General features: G+C 40.8%; 1 pseudogene; it reads left to right on the top strand.

Moving 5' to 3' along the window:
* The first annotated feature begins 15,949 nt into the window (after window positions 1-15,949).
* Window positions 15,950-16,712, top strand: LOC149119403 (ADP-ribosylation factor-like protein 6-interacting protein 6 pseudogene; annotated as a pseudogene).
* The last annotated feature ends 6,316 nt before the right edge of the window (window positions 16,713-23,028 follow it).

The raw sequence follows: 23,028 nt of genomic DNA, 5'->3' as shown, positions 1-23,028 counted from the left end.
AGACACTCTCAGAGCCAGCTACCTATGGGTGCTCCTCCTAGGCAGGTGAGCCCAAGAGTTTTTAATATGTTGGGCACCTCATAGTCCTACATGGGTACTCAGTCCCCTGTCAGTCCTCCCAGCCAGACTCAGGCATCTCCTTGCAGTTGGTTGCTAGGCTTGTGGACACAAGGTGGTGCAGCTGTTTGTGTGTCCAAAATTCTGCCCTCTCTCTCTCAGCTAATTGTAGGGCATCATTGTTGGCACGGGGGAGACAAATGTGCCTCTATCTTCCTTCCAGTTTGGCAGATATCCTGGAGCCCTGTGGGGCTCTCCCTGAAGCTATATCATCAGTTGTTTGGACTACTGCAGTCTGATATCACCTCAGTGTCCAAAACTGGCATTTAGACTCTTGGCTACTGGGGTCCTGTGTTGTTCCTATACTCATTCTGTGCATCCACACAATCCATGTAAGAGCATAGCATCCCTCTTCCTTCTGTGGAATTTCCACTGTGTTTTTTCCCTAACTCTTGCCTGAGATTGCACCTTCCAGAATATTACATTTTCAAGTGAAATAAATAAGTCTGTTATGTACTGATGGCATACATTGTATTTCATTTCTCTAGCTTCAATTCTTAATTATATCAACTCTATGAGGCAGTTACCATTACTATCATATCTGAATGAGAAAATGGATGCATGGAGTGGTTAAATTTTTGCCTATGATCACACAGCTACTCAGTATTTAGAAATAACTAAAACCCAGTTTAAATCCAGAGCCTGCCTTTAACTACAAAAGAAAACTGTTTCTCAATGACACATGCTGTACATCACAGAGATGTTTCTTTAAATGATTAGATTATTCATAGAAACATACCTTATATCAAACAAAATAACAGGTAGTTTGGAATTCAAATGTTATTTTCTTGAGACAATAATTTAAAATTTAAAAGTTTAATTGGACCAAGTGTCTTAGATCTTTTCAATTTCAGAAATAAATGAATATGCTATTTCATTAGAAAGAGTTAATATGACTTATGGAGGGAGAATAAGAGCATTTGGGAAATAAATTATCTTCAAGGTTTTGCCATTGAATTTGACTTTGACATGAGCTTTATGATTTCTTTTGATTTTCTAGGATTCTAATACTTACGTACAGGGTTCATTGCTATTCAATTTGATGTGTTGGGACAGGCTTTCTTTGTGACTCACAGACAACTAATAATCCCAGAGCCTCTGGGTGCTCCTCCTTGGCTGTTTGTTTATTTGCTTGTTTACCTATCTACAACAGAGAGGGAGGAATATTCAGAGACAGAAAATCTACCTATTGTTTCACCCTTCGAAATACTGCAATGGCTAGAGCTGGGATAGACATAAGCCAGGTGCCTGTAACTCCATCATGGTCTTCCTTGTGGACAATAAGGACCTAAGCAATTGAGCCATCTTTCTGAGGTGTGTTAGCAGGAAACTGGAAAGGAATCAGAGCTGTAGAGACTCAGCCAGCACCCTTATATGGCATTATGGCTTCCCAAGTGACAGCTTATTCCATTGTGCTACAATGTTAGCTCATGGCAAATACCCTTAAAGTGTTTGAATTTTTTCTGTTTCTGATCTCTAGGAATCACTCTTTATTCTTCACTGAAATGAGAAACTAATAGTGAAAATTTTACATCTTTTACTTCTCCACTGCTTTCAGAAATTGCTTTGTCTATACTAAACCATCATTTTTTCTGTGACTTAGCAATCCAGAGTGAATCTGTGTGTAGCACGGGACCTAAACTGCACAGAAAAGCATCTGCATCATTTAAACTTTCCCTTTACTCTCAGTCACCTGAATCTGCAGGAAGACTGGTGTATACACACACACACACACACACACACACAGAGTTCCCCCTTTCTCATTCCTTCACCATATCCCCTCTCCTTTCCTCTCTATTTGCTCTTCCTCCACAACAAATAAAAATCTTTTTCCTCCTTTTTAAGAAGGTACTTCCTGATTACTCTGTTCCCAGAGATATCCCAAGATGTACATCTTCCTATCTCTTTAGCTTAGGTAGAGCATATATTTTCTACAGGAACTGTCCTTTGTTTCCATTTTGTGGTTCCACTTTTGGAAAGTTACTCAAGCCTACTACTTTTAGCAGTCAATCATGATAAGGAATGAAATTAGAATGAAATGTGGAATGACAAGTTTTGTAAATATCATGTCCATTTAGCTGATAGTGTTGATTAGTTCTGTTGCTTGTTTTTTTGATTTTATGTCTAGTTTACCTGATTATTGATGAAAATGTTTTGTCAAAGTCCAGCATTACAATTGTATTGAAGTCTATGTCTCCCTTTAGATCCATTAACATTTATTTTAAGTGTCCAGGCTCCCTGGTGTTGGGTGCATATACATTTACTATAGTCACTGTGTCCTGTTGGATTAATCCCTTAATCATTATATAGTGCCCTTCTTTATCTCTTTTTACAGTTTTTGTGTTAAAGTCTATTTTGTCTGATATTAGGATGGTTACATCTGTTGTTTTTTGGTTTCTGCTAGGATGTAATATCTTCTAATCTTTCACTTTTGCTCCGTGTGCATTTCTGTTGGTGAGTTATGTTTCTTGTAATCAGGAAATAGATTTTCTGCTTTCACGTTTCTTCATAATGATATCTATCTTTCTGTGTTTCTGTGTGTAGCACTTCCACAAGCATCTGCAAGACTAGAAGAGTAGTGACAAATTGGATTTCTGTTTGTTATAGGTCTTTCTTTCATCTTTGTTCATGAATGAGAGCTTTGCAGACTACAGTATTCTGGGTCCACAGTTTTTTTTTTTTTTTTTATTTTTCTCTTAGTACATAGACTAAGTCTTTTCATTCTTGCCTAGCCCGTAGAGTTTCTGATGAAAAATCAGCTGTGAGTCTAATTAGAGATCCACTGACAGTAATCTGTCACTTCTCTTCTGCACATTTTAGGATTTTTTCTTTATATTTTACTGTTGATAGTTTAAATACAATGTGTTGTGGTGAGGATCTTTTCTGGCCATGTCTAGGAAGAGTTCTATGTGCTTGCTGTACTGGGATGTCCTTTTCTTTCTCAAACTAGGGATGTTTTCTGCAATTATATTATTAAATAGAACTTCTAATCCTTTCTCTTTCCACAACTTCAGGAACTCCTAAGACCCATATATTGGGTCACTTGACAACATCACTTAAATTTCCAACACTATTTTTAATTTTTCTAATTTCTTCTGTTTTTTGGTCTTACTGAAAAATTTCTAAAGTTTTGTCTTCTAGATTGGCTATTCTTTCTTCTGCCTCACTCAGTCTGTTGTTTCCACCAAGTTTTTATTTGACATATTGAATTCTTCATTTCTAATGTTTCATTTAGATTTCTCTACAAAATCTCAAGTTTAATGGTAGATTTTTTCGATCATGTCATGCATGGACTACTTGAATTTGTGAATTTGCTCCTCATTGCTTCTGAGTAATCCTATGATTAATCTTTTGAATTCAATTTCAGTCTTTTCATCCATCTCTTCATCTTTACATTCTGATATCAAGTGTTGTGTTATGTGGGGGGAGGGAGTCCTCTTATCTTCCTTATTCTTGTTTCTTGAATTTCTGCATTTATTTTTGGGCATTTTCAGAGTTCCATGTTGGTTTTTCCCTCTGATCTCTTTTTTTTAACTCTGCCTCTGTGTGTTAGTGGAGTGTTGGGTGTTTCAGTGATATATCCAGTGGTGTGTGCTAAGTGTGGCCAGAATTCTGGTCAGTGCCCCAGGGTGGTAGGAATATACTGGGCAATACAGATCTCCTCTTGTTAACAGAAAATGGAGGTATGGTCATCTGTTGGTATAATCACACATATACTTTTTCTCTTACAAGGTGATCAATGCCCAGATGTTAGTCCTCAGTCAGTGACATACTCACTTGCACTCTGCATGAACTGCACAAAGGAATTGTTCAGTCCTCACTGTAAGCACAAACCTCACTTCAATGACCATCCCAGGCAATCAGGGACCTCTGGGCATGTGAAGCTGCACACAGTAATTGCCCAGAAACCCAGGTACATTCTGTGACCTCTTATGCAGTCACAGATTTCCCACCATCTCAGCACACAGGGCTCCCACATTCATGGTGTGCAGAGGATACAAGCACTCCATTAGTCTGTCACTTCCACAGAGAAACTGAGATGCTCAGAGCCAGCTGCAGTTTGAACTTCAGAACCTATGATATGTTGAGAGACTAGGGCACCTCCTATCAGGGTACCCAGACACCTGAATTCTCCCAGCCCTACACAAAGTCAGTGGGGAACATGAAATTTTACTTTGGTTAAATTTCTGGATCACATGCTTGCACAATGGCCACCAGCCACAGCCCTTCCCATTTCACAATCATGCTTTCTCCCCACAGACTGCCATGCAGGAACATACAAGAATCTCTGCAGCCATTACAGAGGTCAGAATGACTCTTTCACCTTGCCCATTGCCTGCTGTGTTCACCAGTACTGCTGCAGGTGCCTCTGCTGACAAGATTGTATTTTATCTGCACCAGTTTCTGGGTGTACACTCATTCTCTTCTTGTTAAAATGGTGCCCAACCTCTCTCAGCCACTTGCTGGGCACTGTTGTGAGAGGATCAGGAGAAGAAGACTTGCCCCTTTTTTCCACTGTGGTTATCAGGCACCCTGTTCTGCTTTGGGCTCCAGACCATAACAAAAGACAGTGAAGGCCACTAAGCCCTCTCTCTGGTTAAATAGCCAGTGGCATGGGTCACTGCAGGCTGACTGCACCTTGCTTTGCAAAGCCGGTGTTTTCTCTGGCTCTGCACTCATAGCTGTACATCTGCACTTTCCACACAGACTCTCCACTGTGGTTTTACCTCCAACTCTCCCCTGAGAATGCAGTTTCTCTACTTTTTAAAATACTGTTTTCCCCTAGCCCAGAGCAGACTGCACTTTCCATATTCCACATCTCGAAATGTTCAGAAGTCAAACTGTTGATCAGAGGATTACTCACAAACAGGAGAAGCAATTGACCCAATTAAAGAAATGCATACATGACCTGGATGAAAAATTTTACCATGTAATAGATATTGTTGAGAAATCAATCTGAAATATTAGAAATGAAGTATTCAATATGTCAAATATTAAAGAAATGTAAAGCCTTAACAACAGACTTGGTGACACAGAATAAAATATTTCTTAGCTAGAAGACAAATCTTTGAAATGCTTCTCAGAAAAGAAAGGAAAAAAAAGAAAAACCAAAAATAGTGTTTGAGATTTATGGAATACCAATAAATGATATCAATCGTATGTGTCTTAAGAATTACTGAGGGTATAGAAAGAAAAAATGGGTTAAAAGGCCTATTCAATGAAATAACAGAAAATTTATTGATTTAAATATTTAAATATTTAAATTGAAATATTAATAGCAGATAGAACACCAAAAACACTGGGCCAGATATGATCCTCATCATGACTCATTATAGCCAAATTTTCTAAAGTAACATATAAAGAGAAGATCCCAAAATGTTCATGAGAAAAATGCCAGATTACCATCAAAGGATATCAAGGTAGATTGAGGCGGAGCCAAGATGGCGGAATAGTGAGGGCGCGCACCGATAGTCCGGGAAAATTTAGCTTAATAAAAGGGGAGTTACGGTAGCTGCAGAAAAAAGAACCAGGAAAAAATTGCACGGGAATCGTGAATCGGAGGACCTACTGGGAGAACAAGGTCGCCCACCGCGCGGAAACCAAGTCACGGGACCGAGCCGCAGAAGCCCCAGGGTCTGCGCGCCAGTGCTCCAAGGGGAGTGCATGCCACACAGACAACAGTGGGGAGACTTGGGACGCTCAGGGCTCCGAGTCCACACATCGGCACTGGAAGGGGAGGTGAGCTCAATAACCCGAGACATTGGTGGGGAAACGGGGGTCAGAATCTAGAGGGGCCGGAAAGTGCAGCAAACTCACTACCAGAAAGAAGGAAAAAAAAAGCTTCGGGTTTCTCTTCCCCCTAACCTTGCAAAGGTTACAAGGCTGCAAGGCTTGAAGAATTCCCAAGAGACAAAGAGCAGGCCTCCTCTCTGGATTTACATATCAAAGGGGGAGAGCTAAGGAACTGAGTCACTACAATTCAGTAGCCTAGGCAACCCAGTGGGAGTCCAGAGGAGCAAAGACTGGAAGCTAAATACCATCAATTCTGCACAGCCGTGCCCTGCGGTGTTACTTACCCCCTGAATAAATAAAATAAATAAATAAATAAAAAGAGAGAGATTTACCACGCATAACCTGAGGGTGTCACCTTTGCACACCCTTAACCAGGAAGAACCAGGCAGAGCTCTCAGGCCGCACCCATCTCAAGCCTCCAAGGCTCCTCCAACAGCAGGCAGTCCACTTAACACGGACACAGTATAAAAAAAAAAAGAAAAAAAAAACGCACAGTGACGCAAGAAGAATTAACTATGCCGAGTAACAAACACAGAAATAGAGGGAGCAAGATCAACGAGGACACTATGATGCCTCCAAATAAGCAAAACACCCCAAGCCAAGAGTATGAAGATGATGAGATAGAAGAAATGCAAGATACGGATTTCAAAAAATTTATGATAAGAACATTTAGAAGTTTTCAAAAGCAAATCCTTGAACTACAGAAATCCTTAATGGACAAGATTGAAAATCTCTCTTGTGAAAACGAAATTTTAAGGAAGAGTCAAAATGAAACTCAGAAATTAGTAGAACAGGAAAGTGTTATAGAGAAGAGAAATCAAAATGAAATGAAGAGCTCAATAGATCAAATGACAAACACATTAGAAAGCCTTAAAAACAGAATGGGTGAAGCAGAAGAGAGAATATCAGATTTAGAAGATAGAGCACAGGAAAACATACAGTCAAACCAAAGAAAAGAAGAGGAAATTAGAAACCTAAAAAATATTGTTGGGAATCTACAGGATACTATTAAAAAAACCAACATTTGAGTTCTAGGAGTTCTTGAAGGCATGGAGAGAGAGAAAGGATTGGAAGGCCTTTTTAGTGAGATACTAGCAGAGAACTTTCCAGGTTTGGAGAAGGACAGAGATATCCTAGTACAGGAAGCTCATAGAACCCCCAATAAACATGACCAAAAGAGATCCTCACCACGACACGTGGTAATTAAACTTACCACAGTGAAACATAAAGAAAAGATCCTAAAATGTGCAAGAGAGAAACGTCAGATTACTCTCAGAGGATCTCCAATCAGACTCACAGCTGACTTCTCATCAGAAACCCTACAAGCTAGGAGGGAATGGCGAGACATAGCACAGGTGCTAAGAGAGAAAAATTGCCAGCCCAGAATATTATATCCTGCCAAGCTCTCATTTGTGAATGAAGGTGAAATAAAGACCTTTCATAGCAAACAGAAATTGAAAGACTTTGTGGCCACTCGTCCGGCCCTGCAAAAGATACTTAAAGATGTGCTACACTCAGAAACACAGAAACACGGCCATCAATATGAAAGAAGGGAAAGGAAGAACACCTACCAGTAAAAGAGCATGGGAAGCTCAAAGCATAGACTAGAAAATATTTCCGGGAAAATGGCAGGGCAAAGTCACTACGTATCAATAGTCACATTGAACATTAATGGTCTGAATTCTTCAGTAAAAAGACACCGTTTGGCTGACTGGCTCACAGAACACAACCCAACTATTTGTTGCCTACAAGAAACACATCTCTCTAACAAAGAGGCATGCAGACTGAAAGTGAAAGGTTGGAAAAAGATATTCCATGCCAACAGAAACCAAAAAAAAGCAGGTGTAGCCATATTAATATCAGACAAAATAAACTTTAATACAAAAACTGTTAAGAGAGACAAAGAGGGACACTATATAATGATTAAGGGTTCAATTCAACAGGAAGATGTAACTATTATAAATGTATATGCACCTAATTACAGGGCACCAGTCTATTTAAAAGATATGTTAAGGGACTTAAAGGGAGATTTAGATTCCAATACAATAGTACTGGGGGACTTCAATACTCCACTCTCAGAAATAGACAGATCATCCGGACAGAAGTTCAACAAGGAAACAGCAGATTTAATTGACACTATTGCCCAAATGGATCTAACAGATATCTACAGAACTTTCAACCCTACATCTACAGACTTCACATTCTTCTCAGCAGCACATGGAACCTTCTCTAGGATTGATCACATACTAGGCCATAAAGCAAGTCTCAGCAAATTTAAAAGAATTAGAATCATACCATGCAGCTTCTCAGACCACAGCGGGATGAAGCTGGAAATTAGCAACTCAGGAAACCCCAGAAAGTATGCAAACACATGGAGACTGAACAACATGCTCCTGAATGAACAATGGGTCATAGAAGAAATCAAAAGAGAAATCAAAAACTTTCTGGAAGTAAATGAAGACAACAACACAACATATCAAAACTTATGGGATACAGCAAAAGCAGTATTGAGAGGCAAATTTATAGCAATAGGTGCCTATAACAAGAAATTGGAAAGGTACCAAATAAATGAGCTTTCAGCGCACCTCAAGGACCTAGAAAAACTGCAGCAAACCAGACCCAAATCTAGTAGGAGAAGAGAAATAATTAAAACCAGAGAAGAAATTAACAGGATTGAATCCAAAAAAAAAATTACAAAAAATCAGCCAAGCGAGAAGCTGGTTTTTTGAAAAAATAAACAAAATTGACACCCCATTGGCCCAACTAACTAAAAAAAGAAGAGAAAAGACCCAAATCAATAAAATCAGAGATGAAAAAGGAAACGTAACAACAGACACCACAGAAATAAAAAGAATCATCAGAAATTACTACAAGGACCTGTATGCCAGCAAACAGGAAAACCTATCAGAAATGGATAGATTCCTGGACACATGCAATCTACCAAAATTGAACCATGAAGACATCGAAAACCTAAATAGACCCATAACTGAAACAGAAATTGAAACAGTAATAAAGGCCCTCCCAACAAAGAAAAGCCCAGGACCAGAAGGATTCACTGCTGAATTCTACCAGACATTTAAAGAAGAACTAATCCCATTTCTTCTCAAACTATTCAGAACAATCAAAAAAGAGGGAATCCTCCCAAATTCTTTTTATGAAGCCAGCATCACCTTAATCCCTAAGCCAGAGAAAGATGCAGCACTGAAAGAAAATTACAGACCAATATCCCTGATGAACATAGACGCAAAAATCCTCAATAAAATTCTGGCCAATAGAATACAACAACACATCAGGAAAATCATCCACCCAGACCAAGTAGGATTCATCCCTGGTATGCAGGGATGGTTCAACATTCGCAAATCAATCAATGTGATTCACCACATTAACAGACTGCAGAAGAAAAACCATATGATTATCTCAATTGATGCAGAGAAAGCATTTGATAAAATTCAACACCGTTTCATGATGAAAACTCTAAGCAAATTGTGTATAGAAGGAACATTCCTCAATATAATCAAAGCAATTTATAAAAAACCCACAGCCAGCATCCTATTGAATGGGGAAAAGTTGGAAGCATTTCCACTGAAATCTGGCACCAGACAGGGATGCCCACTCTCACCACTGCTATTTAACATAGTTCTGGAAGTTTTAGCCAGAGCCATCAGACAAGAAAAAGAAATCAAAGGAATACAAATCAAGAAGGAAGAAGTCAAACTATCCCTCTTTGCAGACGATATGATTCTGTACTTAGAGGATCCAAAGAACTCTACTGAGAGACTATTGGAACTCATAGAGGAGTTTGGCAAAGTGGCAGGATATAAAATCAATGCACAAAAATCAACAGCCTTTGTATACACAAGCAATGTCATGACTGAGAAAGAACTGCTAAGATCAATCCCATTCATAATAGCTACAAAAACAATCAAATACCTTGGAATAAACTTAACCAAGGATGTTAAAGATCTCTACGATGAAAATTACAAAACCTTAAAGAAAGAAATAGAAGAGGATACCAAAAAATGGAAAAATCTTCCATGCTCATGGATTGGAAGAATCAACATCATCAAAATGTCCATTCTCCCAAAAGCAATTTACAGATTCAATGCAATCCCAATCAAGATACCAAAGACATTCTTCGCAGATGTAGAAAAAATGATGCTGAAATTCATATGGAGGCACAAGAGACCTCGAATAGCTAAAGCAATCTTGTACAACAAAAACAAAGCCGGAGGCATCACAGTACCAGACTTCAGGACATACTACAGGGCAGTTGTAATCAAAACAGCATGGTATTGGTACAGAAACAGATGGATAGACCAATGGAACAGAATTGAAACACCAGAAATCAATCCAAACATCTACAGCCAACTTATATTTGATCAACGATCTAAAACTAATTCCTGGAGCAAGGACAGTCTATTCAATAAATGGTGCTGGGAAAACAGGATTTCCACATGCAGAAGCATGAAGCAAGACCCCTACCTTACACCTTACACAAAAATCCACTCAACGTGAATTAAAGACCTAAATCTACATCCTGACACCATTAAGTTATTAGAGAACATTGGAGAATCCCTTCAAGATATTGGCACAGGCAAAGAATTTCTGGAAAAGACCCGGGAGGCACAGACAATCAAAGCCAAAATCAACTATTGGGATTGCCTCAAATTGAGAAGTTTCTGTACTGCAAAAGAAACAGTCAGGAGAGTGAAGAGACAACCGACAGAATGGGAAAAAATATTTGCAAACTATGCAACAGATAAAGGGTTAATAACCAGAATCTACAAAGAGATCAAGAAACTCCACAAAAACAAAACCAACAACCCACTTAAGAGATGGGCCAAGGACCTCAATAGACATTTTTTAAAAGAGGAAATCCAAATGGCCAACAGGCACATGAAAAAATGTTCAAGGTCACTAGCAATCAGGGAAATGCAAATCAAAAGCACAATGAGGTTTCACCTCACCCCGGTTAGAATGGCTCACATGCAGAACTCTACCAACAACAGATGCTGGCGAGGATGTGGGGAAAAAGGGACACTAACCCACTGTTGGTGGGGATGCAAACTGGTCAAGCCACTATGGAAGTCAGTCTGGAGATTCCTCAGAAACCTGAAGATAACCCTACCGTTCGACCCAGCCATCCCACTCCTTGGAATTTACCCAAAGGAGTTTAAATTGATAAACAAAAAAGCGGTCTGCACCCTAATGTTTATTGCAGTACAATTCACAATAGCCAAGACCTGGAACCAACCTAAATGCCCATCAATGGTAGACTGGATAAAGAAATTATGGGATATGTATTCTTTAGAGTACTATACCGCAGTAAGAAACAACGAAATCCAGTCATTTGCAACAAAATGGAGGAATCTGGAACACATCATGCTGAGTAGTAAGCCAGTCCCAAAGGGACAAATACCATATGTTCTCCCTGATCGGTGACAACTGACTGAACACCAAAAAGGAAACCTCCTGAAGTGAAATGGACACTATGAGAAATGGTGACTGGATCAGCATAGCCCTGATGCTAATGGACAACTTAATACATTATCCCTCATAGTTTTTTTTTTTGTCTGTTCTACTTAATATGACTGGTTTAATTCTGTAATTGATGCACAGTTATTCTTAAGTGTTGAAAATTAACTGAAATATGATCCCTGTTAAACATAAGAGTGGGAATAAGAGAGGGAAGAGATGTATAATTTGGGGCATGCTCGGGCTGACTTGCCCCAATTGGTAGAGTTGGAAACATACCAGGGGATTCCAATTCAATCCCATCAAGGTGGCATGTGCCAATGCCATCTCACTATTCCAAGTGATCAATTTCAGTTCACAATTGATCATAATGAAAGGACTAAGAGTCAAAGTGAGCACATAAACAAGTCTAGTATCTGCTAACACCAACCGATAGAATAAATAAAGGGGAGAGTGATCCAACATGGGAAGTGAGATACTCAGCAGACTCATAGAATGGCGGATGTCCTAAATAGCACTCTGGCCTCAGAATCAGCCCTAAAGGCACTCGGATCTGGCTGAAAAGCCCATGAGAGTATTTCAGGCATGGAAAGCCAAGACACTTTGGCAAAAAGATCTCTGTGAGTGAGATCCCAGTGGAAAGAACAGGTCTTCAAAGAGGGAGGTGCCTTTCTCTGAAGGGAGGAGAGAACTTCCACTTTGACTATGACCGTGTCTAAACAAGATAAGAGTCGGAGAACTCAAGGGGCTTCCATAGCCTTGGAAACTCATAACTGGTGCATAGGGAGATTACTGATGCCATAAACAGGAGTGTCAATTGGTAAAGTCAACAACAGGAGTCACTGTGCACTTACTCCTCATGTAGGATCTCTGTCCTTAATGTGCTGTACACTGAGGCTTAATGCTATAACGAGTACTCAAACAGTATATTTCACTTTGTGTTTCTATGGGGGTACAAACGATTGAAATCTTTACTTAATGTACACTAAACTGATCTTCCGTAAAAAAAAAATAATAAAAAAAAAGAAATTATCAATTCCCAACTTCACTCTCACTGGGATTAAACATGACAATAGGTCTGATCTGATTTCATCATCATTTAAAAAAAATCATCTATTATTTTTCACTTTATGTTTCTGTGTGGGAGCAAACTGTTGAAATACTTACTTAAGGTATACTAAGCTGATCTTCTGTATATTAAGATAATCAAAAATGAATCTTGATGTGAATGGAAGGGGAGAGGGAGTGGGAAAGTGGAGGGTTGTGGGTGGGAGGGATGGTATGGGGGGGAAGCCATTGTAACACATGAGTCGTACTTTGGAAATTTATATTCATTAAATAAAAGATAAAAAAAGGTAGATTGACAAGCTGATTTCTCATCAGAGATGCTATAAGTTAAGAGAGGGTGCAGAGATGCAGGTCAAGTCCTTAAAGAAAAAAAAAGCCTAACCATAATACAATATCCAAGAAAAGCTCTGATGTATAATTGATGGTTAAAGAACTTCCAAAACCAATAGAAATGGAAATAATTTGTCACCACAATCCTGCCTTACAAATAATATTTCTGAACACACTACACACAGAAACAGAGAAAGATACATCATGAAAGTATGTGAAAACAGAAAATTTCCTAGTAAAATTACTAAGGAAATCCAAAATTAATAATTGGAATATTCATGGAAAAAAAACAGGGCCAAGTCATTGCTAATTACTAATAAACATGAATGTAGAAGGCATAAATCCTCCAATTGGATGACATAGAATGGCTGAACAGTTTTTAAAAAAAATCCATCTATTTTCTATTTACAAGAAACACTCCTCATAGACTACCATGCAGACTAAATGTGAAAATATGGTAAATGATATCCCATGCTAATAGAAATAAAAGTGAACATAGTTACACTAATATCAGACATTAAATACTTTAACACAGAAACTGTTAAAAGAAACAAAGAGGCCGGCGCCACGGCTCACTAGGCTAATCCTCCACCTTGCGGCACTGGCACACTGGGTTCTAGTCCCGGTTGGGGCACCAGATTCTGTCCTGGTTGCCCCTCTTCCAGGCCAGCTCTCTGCTGTGGCCAAGGAGTGCAGTGGAGGATGGCCCAAGTAGTTGGGCCCTGCACCCCATGGGAGACCAGGAGAAGCACCTGGCTCCTGCCATCAGATCAGTGCAGTGTGCTGGATGCAGCACGCTGGCCATGGCGGCCATTGGAGGGTGAACCAATGGCAAAAGGAAAACCTTTCTCTCTGTCTCTCTCTCTCATTGTCCATTCTGCCTGTCAAAAAAAAAAAAAAGAAAGAAACAAAGAAGGGCACTACTACTAATGATTAATGTATCTACTCAACAAACAGGAACATGTGATTAGTAAATGTCTGTGTACCCAATGATAGGGAATCTGGCCATTTAAAACACATCAGAAAGGATCTTCAGGGAGACAGATTCAACTCAGTAGTAATGGGGGACTTCCACACCCACATTCATCAATGGACAAATCAAGTAGATGAAATGTAACAAATAAACAACAGAGATAATCTACACTTTTGACCAAATGGACCTAACTGATATCTACAGAACATTTCACCCCACAACTTCAGAGTACATGTTCTTTTCATTGATGCATGGAACTTTATATAGGATAGATGAAATGCTAGGCCATAAGAAATTTAAAGAAATGAAATTGTACCATGTATACTTTCTGAGCCCAATGGAATAAAACTGAATTAAAACTTCAGAAACTTTAGAAAAAATGTAAACTTATAGAGAACTAAACATTATACCACTGAATGAACAGTGGATCATAGAAGTAATCAAAAGAGAAATCAATTTCTAAAAACAAATGAAGATTACAATATATCAAAATTTGAGATAAGGTAAAAGCTGTGTTAAAACTTTACTATCTACTGAAATAAATTTGAAAGCCATCAAACAAATGATCTATGATCATCTCAATAGTCCAGAAAAACAAGAACAAACCAAAAATGAGTAGGAGACAATAATAAACATTAGAAGAAACAAAATTGAAACAAAGATACAAAAGATTTGTGAAATGAATAACATTTTTTGAAAAAATAACCAAAATGTACATCCTTTTGTTCCACTCAACCATAAAATTGAGAAGACCAAAATTAATAAAATCACAGATGATAAATGAGGTATTACAATGGATACCACAGAAATAAAGTCACTAGGAATTACTATAGCGACAAATTGGAACATCTTGAAGTAATGGATGAATTTCTGGACATATAACACTTTACCAAATTGAGTCATGAAGACACAGATAACCTAAATAAAACAGTGATTAAGCCAGAGCTAAAATCAGTAACAAAGACAAAGCCAAAAAAATCCAAGATCAAATGGCTTCACTAATGAATTCTAATAACTTTTAAAGTATAATCCCAAGGCTTCTCAATCTATTCAAAACAATTGAAAGCATTTCCTCTAAGATCCAGAAGTAGGGTCCAGCACTGTGGCATAGTAGGTAAAGCCACTACCTGCAGTGGCAGCATCCCATATGGGCACTTGCTTAAGTACCTGCTGCTCCATTTCCAATCAAGCTCTCTGCTATGGCCTGGGAGAACAGTAGATGACCCAAGTCCTTTGCCCCCCTTACCCACATGGGAGACCCATGAGAAGCTCCAGTCTCCTGTTTCAGATTGGTCAAACTCCATCCATTGTGGCCAGTTGGGGAGTGAACCAGCAGATGGAAGGCATCTCCATCCCCCCCCCCTTTCCCTGTAACTCTACCTTTCAAAGAAATAAATATTTAAAAAATCATAGAATCAGACAAGGGTGCCCACTCTCATCATTTTGGAAGATTCTGTCAAAGGAATTAGACAGGAAAAATAATCAATGGGACTAGAACCCAGGGTGCTGACACCGAAGGCAGAGGATTAGCCTATTGAGTTGTGGCTCTGGCTATTTTTTTTTTTTGACTGACAGAGTTAGTGAGAGAGAGAGAGATAGAGAGACAGAGACAGAGAGAAATGTCTTCCTTCTGTTGGTTCACCCTCCAGATGGCCAATCCGAAGCCAGGAGCCAGACACTTCCTCCTGGTCTCCCATGCAGGTACAGGGCCCAAGCACTTGGGCCATCCTCCACTGCACTCCAGGGCCACAGCAGAGAGCTGGACTGGAAGAGGAGCAACTGGGACAGAACCAGTGCCACAACCGGGACTAGAACCCATGGTGCCAACGCCGCAGGCGGAGGATTAGCCAAGTGAGCCACGGCGCTGGCAAAGTATTGAGTTTTGTGTGAATAAGTTTGAAAATTTTATATAGTTAAGAAGAGATCTTATTTAGCTTTTTTAATGTTATAGTGTGCTAAAGAACTAGTTATTTAACTTGATCACAAAGTTAAGGGGTGCATCATAAATAGAATGGCAAGGAAAAAAGATAATGGTAAAAAATGAGTGGAACAAAAATTAAATTAGTGCTGTCTTATAATGAAGGAAAGGATTGACAACTACAGAAATCAATGGATGCTCAGTTACAAATTTATTACATGAGGAGATATAACAATCAGAACTCACAATTTTGAAAACACACCTTCTTTCCCACCATGTCTTTTGTGGAGAGTGGGAAGCGTTTGGCACTGCACCACAGTTGCCTTGGCACCCTGGTGCCCTTCACGGCTCCACATACCCTGCCTTCTCTCAGGGGGACAGTTGGGGTGAAGGCGAAGTCGACGACAAGGAGGGATGCAACCAAGTGGCCCGCGACTTGAGAGAGTTCTCAGCTGGACTATCTTTGGAGTGCAAGAGAGGTTCTCTGTTACCACCAGATGGAGATGGGTCGCCGGTGCTGCCAGAGAAGCTCAATGCATCTTCCCGGCTGCTGTGGGAAGCCGAACCCCATCTCAGCAGTGGCCGGTTCAGGTCCTTTCTATTCTGTGTTCACTGCTGTTCGCTATCCTCCTCGCCTTTCTGCTCGCCATCGTCTACCTGGCCGTTAAAGAGTTGCATGCTGAGAATTTGAAAAATGAAGATGGTGTAGATGCTGGGTTGTTAGGGTTCTGGATGCTGCTTATAATATCCCTAACTGCTGGATTCTCCTGTTGCAGCTTTTCTTGGACAGTGACTTATTTGATTCTTTTGAACCAGGAATGTTTCCTCCTACTCCTCTTTCATCTGCCAGTCAAGAAACTGACTGGACACTCCTTCCACATGGGCAACAGCATGGCAATTGTGAATGGCATTGTGGCTGCTCTTACTGTAGCATGGTGCCTCATGTATATCCATGCTGGAGAAATACTGTTGGCAAAATGTAGTCTAAATTGTTTCATAATAACAGGAAAGAACATCATTGCCTACTCAGAAGACTGAGAAGCCTAATGTTCATTATATGGTTCATCTGTGTGTCATCACACACTAAATAGTCATGCAATGAAAAAAAAATAAACTAGAAAACCTCAATGCAAGAAATGTATAAACTCAATGAAGAGAAAGTAGATCAATCTTAGTATAATGAGGCTTGGAGCTAAAATTAACATTTCTTTACAAGAAAATGTTGGTGCATATGATCTTTCTTCTTTTGCACGTTACCTATCAGATGTCTGCTTTTGAGGATGTATTTGTTAAAATCATTCACAATCATTCTAAGGAGTCAGTGATTATTTTTGCCTAGTTGCTGAATTATTTTATCTACTGTCTGTGAATAATGATGCTTCTTTAATTACTTTCTGAGCTACAAGTATTCCAAATCATTACCTCTGCGATTCTTTAGATTGCCTTAAGGGTGAAACTAAAGAGCTGCTAGAGAGTTCATTTAAGATGTAGCACAAATATCCCATAGTAAAATTTCTTCAGTTACTTAAGATAAGAAAAAAACATTCAATTGTCATTTCATTTGTAAATGAATCCAACACATTGAAAAGTTATATATAATTGAAACTGATTGCTAAGAGTATGCTAACACATTTTACACAGATCCATTTAATTTTCATGTACCACAAGAATATGCTCCTTTAAGCAGTAATGTTTTAGATAGGACATCAAGAACACATATAAGATTTCTGTGCAAATCAATTATTTGACACATTAGATAATAAAATAACTTTTTGCAACTGGGAAGTAGATTTTATATACTCTCATATTTGTCCCCAAATGGATGGTAGAAACAGAGTGATGCTTGATTCATGTCTGCTACTTACTCATTAGCAAGATGAGCAAGAGGAGCAGCTGGGACTAGAACCGGCACCCACATGGGATGCCAGCATTTCAGGCCAGGGATTTAACCTGCTGCACCACAGTGTCAGCCCCAAAGTCCTGGTTCTTTATTCTGACCGTTCTGACCCTCCATTTTCTCATCTGTAAATTGGTGATATATCTGGAGGGCTTATGATGAAGAAAAAGGTGATGCTTGTAATGCCTTTCAGTACCACTTCTGAGACCCATGAAAGGTCATTGGGACTATCCTCCTGCCCCAATTCCAGGGCAGACAACTGACTCAACTCATTAAAACCTTCCAAAGACGTATGAGGATGACTTCAAAATGTTCTTGGAAAATGTATACTCTGAACATTTTGTGCATGGATTTCAAAAACGTTTGCACAAAATGAATTTCTCTTATAGCTCTATTTCCCACAAGGTTTTTGAAGTACCCTGACAGTCTCCAATATCGCCAGCTAAGTGAGCAACCTGCCCTGTCAGCTCCCTTCCTCCTGTGCAGAGCTTCTCTGCTGCCACAGGATCTGCCCAGCCCCTCCCATGCAAGTCAGCTGTGGAGAGACCCTTGACAGAACCCCTTCATCACAAGGGTTTCCCAGCAGCACTCCCTCCCCAGCCTCTCCCAGCCTAACCCATGCCTCCCTCCTTCCTGATCCCCAGACTCCTGTCAAGCTTCAGGTCTCTCTGCCCAAGCAGCTTAAGAGGCAAGGTGTCAGCCCTCTGCATCAGGCTTGGGAGGATGGCAGAAGAAGCAAAAGGCAGGAATGCGAAGGGGAATGGTGGTGGTGGGTGGGGATCAGGCTGGCCAGTTGGCTGTCCTGGGCCTATAGGACTGATAGGCTGTGAAGGGCAGTGTATCAGGCCCTGGAGCCTCTGTCCTGGGGCTCGGCCTGGTCCTGGGTGAGCAGGGCTGGGGAATGGGGAGTGAATGGTTTAGGGGTACTTACTCCAGGGGATGTGGAGCACACAGCAGGTCACATGATGAGGGATGGGGGAGACTGAGTCACTCTATGGCTGCATAGGATGTGGGACTTGGGAGAGCATTCAGGGTTCCAGGAAGTGGGTGGACTCAGCTCTGAGGCAGGGCCACAACCACACATCCTATTTCAAAGGGACAGCCAGGAGAAGTATGCAGCCACAGCCGCCGTGGGACAGACAGGTGGAGCTGAGGACCCATGTAGGAGGATGCTGGCAAGAAGCTGGCCAGAGCAGAAACAGCAGCATGGATGCGGGTTTGAAGCGATGGGAGCCAAAGAAGGAGGCTGGCAGTGGGATGAGAAAAGGCGGTGAGGGCACGTTGAGGGCTAGGGCAGAGGAGGGTTGAACCTGGGAGGAACTGGAAACAGGAAACCAGAGAGGGGGCTGCGGGAAGAACGCGAATAATGGGCAGCATGTATGGAGGCGGGATCCCGGGAATGGCCGGAGCTGGGATCCCAGTAGGGATGGTGGGATGACGGCAGCGCTGAGAACCGGTCTCCCTCATGGAGGGGTCGCGGGGGCCAGAAGGAGCGTGGGATTCCATTTTCCTGCGGCGGGCATTCTCCCCTCTCCACCTCTGAGACCCCCTCCCCGACTGCCCTTCAGGACTGCCTATGGCGTCCAGTTCCCATCTCCCAGGTGGGCTCTCAGACAGCGGAGAGCCTAGGATGCTCTTGGTTACAGGAGCCCAGCTTGAGGCGCGCCCCCAGGGGGCCGAGGGAGGCGGGATCTGACCAGCTCCGCGGATGGCCGCCCCTAGCTGGCCACAGGGGCAAGCGCCTCCAGGCGGCTCCCTGGCCAGCCCCGTGGTTGAGAACCCCGGCGGCGGCGACTCCTGGAGGGCCTTGGTGCCCAGCCAGGGGAGCTTTGTGCCCACTAGACTGCCCTCCACCCCGGTCTCACCCGCCTCTTTTGCACTTCAACGTGACGCTAGGCGCACATATTCCCTCTCCCACTCCGCCCCAGGCCTCTTATCTCCGACGCCAGTGACCCTGGCTTTCTCCCACGAAAGGTAGAAACTGGAGCAAATCGAGACTTGACTGTCAGATGTGTGTGACCCTGTTATTCTCCCGTGGCCCATTCCCCCTTTACTGACCCGCACCGCATCACACGTCTCATTTGTACCTCAGGGTCACTCGGAGCATCCGCCGTCCCCACTCACCAGTCTGCGGCTCCTCCATTTTGGGGCACTCTCATCAGCCTGCCCCCGGCCTTCCTGGCCTTTGGTTTTTTTTTTTTTTTTTTTTTTTTTTTTTGCAATCTACAGCCATCCAGGACCTACCCATGCCTGTCTAAATATCATCTCAAGTCTCAGTCTCTCCACCCCATTACTTTCCATGGTCAGCTCTGGGAAGGCTCCCTGGACTAGGAACGCCCCTGACTATCACTGGACCTCTCAGGTTCCCTCTTCTGCACCCCAACGTATCCATTCCAGGTTTCATCCTTATCCTCCACTGCCCAAATCAGAGCTCAGATTGTGAGAATTACAATAGGGAGGGCACCCTGCTAGGTCTCATAACCCCTCCAGCTCAGGGCACAGACACCTTTGCAAATCAAAGCCTTTGACAAACTTCATTTATGCAGGACTGGAGTGCAGAGGTCAGGGACTCTGCCACCTATCTCTGACCCTTCTGGTCCAGATTTTGCCATGTTTTAAGCACCACACATGGAGATTTCACATCTTTGAGTCCCTGAGGAGCCCATATGCTCCTGTTCCCTGCAGTCTGCCCAGATTGTGCACCTACCCTTACCCACTTTCCAGATGTTTTACTTTCAACTCTGGTCGCCTCGCTGAGTAATGACGTGAATTTGTAATTTTTAAATTAAATATTGCAAACAGCCTATAATATCAAACATTATTCAAGCAGATTATGGTGTGCCAACACCATGTGATTGTTGAAAGTCATCAATATGTTTATCTATGAAACTCAAAAAAACAACACTACTAGTCGAACAATACCCTATACCTGGTTCGGTTGTGTGAGTGCAACCTGTTGAAATCCCTGCTTAGTATATACTAAGTTGATCTTCAGTATACGAAGGTAATTGAAAATGAAACATGATGAAGGGCGGGATGGGAGAGGAAGTGGGTGAGGGGAGGGCCACGGGAGGGAAGGAGGTCCGGGGGAAGGCACAACAATACAAAAGATGCATTTTATATTCTACTTAAAACTATTGGTTGAACTCTGTAATTAATACACAATTACTCTTAGGTGTTTAATCAATGTTATAACTAGTACTCAAATAGTATTTTACACTTTGTGTTTCTGTGTGGGAGCAAAATGTGGAAATCTTTACTTAATATACGCTAAATTGATCTTCTGTATATAAAGATAATTGAAAATTAATCGTGATGTGAAGGGGAAGGGGAAAGGGAGTGGGAGAGGGGAGCGTTGTGGATGGGAGGGAAGATACGGGGGTGGGGAGGAGGCTATTGTGGTCCATAAGCTGTACTTTGGAAATTTATGCTCATTAAATAAAAAAAAAGAAAGTCATCAAAAGAATAGGTTAAATGGGGAAAGGCCAGAAACAAAGCAGAACTTACTTCCTTATTGGCAGTGCCCTTCCTGGATGCTGGAATTCAGATTTGTTTTTTATTATTGATCCTTTTCAGTATTTCTTTTTTTCAAAGTGAATTTTTTTAGAATAAAGTAAAAAAATTATCATTCACTAATTTGATAAAATCACAAGTATTATGACTTTTAGCTCTTTTCCTACCCAAATATTTTTACACGTTTTATCTTGTATTTTAATAAATTGTTTATTTATTTGAGAGATAGAATAGAGCAGAAATACCAAGGAGAGAGATCACTTTCACCCACTGGTTCACTTCCCAAATGCCTGAAATGAAAGGGCTAGGCTGGGTGGAAGTCAGAGCCAGGAACTCACTCTAGGTCTCCTACGTGAGAGGCAGAGACCCATCACCTGCCACATCTCAGGGTCTGCATTCCCAGGAAGCTGGAGGTAAGTATTCAACACAGGCGCTCTGATATGAGATGGACACATGCTGATTACTAGGCCAAATTTCAATCCACCTGATCTATTGATAGCTCTCAAAAACAATTATAGATGACTATATGTATTCCATGAAATATATTATTTTCTTCTGAAATATTTTGTTCTTTTGTGCAATGTAATGTTAACACAAAGAAGGCAGGTTAAATGCAGCTTATAGATGTAATTCTAAAAATATGATGCTTCCCTTCCTCCCTAGCAACCTCCCCCTTCACTCTCCCTTCCCTTAACTCTCCCCTTCCTTCCTTCCTTCCTTCTTCCTTCCTTCCTTCTCCTTTTCAGTATTTGAGATAACAATTTTAAGTAACATTACCATCAATGAGGTAAATGTCCCACTCAATAGATAAACAAGTTAAAGAAAAAAACCCTAGTAAAGTGATGATATAGGCAAGGGCTATAAATAACAATAAAATAGAAAGATGATCATTTCATCCATGTACAGTAATTTTAAATAATCACAGATCAACAAAAGATCTTTATATATGTATTATGATATTTTAAAACATTGTTTTGACAAAGGTATAAAAATTGTGACAAAATGAATGCAACAATACTGATACTCACAGGGATTCCCTTTTTTATTTTTTTAAATTTTAGCCTCAACATATGAAAGGGAATTTGGATAATGATATGGCTCCACCATTTCTTTTTTTCCAATGAAATGTTACAAACAAGCCATCATGTCAAATATTCCTGTAGGCAAATAATTATGGTATATCAACACTATGTGACTGACAAAAGTTACCCAAAAAATAGACTAAGAGTTGGAAATACCAGAAACAAAGCAGAACCTACTTCACTATGGTGGGGGTTTTTAGTATTTCCCTTTTATCCAAAATAAATACCTTTTTAAAAAGAGTAAATTTTAAAAAATCACCCAAGGTTCTACTAGCTTGATAAAAGCATAATTATTATAGTTTGCCACTTCACTTATCCAGATATTTTTACATGAGAATAATCATAATGCACCTACAATATGTTTCTAGTTTTTTTTTTTTTAAGTTTAGTTATTTGAAGGGCACTCTCACTCACTGGTACATTTACCCAAATGCCTACAATGACCAGGTTCAGCAAAATCCAGGAACCAAAATCTCAATTCAGGTCTCATATGGGTGCCAGGGATCTAATTATTTGAGTTATTACCTATTGCTTCCCAGGATCTTCACTAGCAGGAAGTTGGAGGTGAGCATTGAACTGAGGCATTCTGGTATGAGATGATACAAGATGCAGGCATTATACCCACTACACCAAACACCACTCCATGTCATATAGTGATAGTTTTCAAAAGCTTAATTTTGAGTCTGGCACTGTGGCATAGTGGGTAAAACCACCGCCTGCATTACCGGAAGCCCATATAGGCGCCAGTTCAAGTCCCGGCTGCTCCACTTCTGATCCAGCTCTCTGCTATGGCCTGGAAAAGCAGTAGAAGATGTCCCAAGTCCTTGGACACCTGCACCCATGTAGGAGACCAGGAAGAAGC

This window comes from Oryctolagus cuniculus, chromosome Y (assembly GCF_051225735.1).
Source record: "Oryctolagus cuniculus isolate XC-2025 breed Fujian yellow rabbit chromosome Y, ASM5122573v1, whole genome shotgun sequence".
Lineage (NCBI taxonomy): Eukaryota > Metazoa > Chordata > Mammalia > Lagomorpha > Leporidae > Oryctolagus > Oryctolagus cuniculus.
The sequence above is the reverse complement of the archived record's forward strand: the minus strand, read 5'-3'. Positions and strand labels throughout refer to the sequence as shown.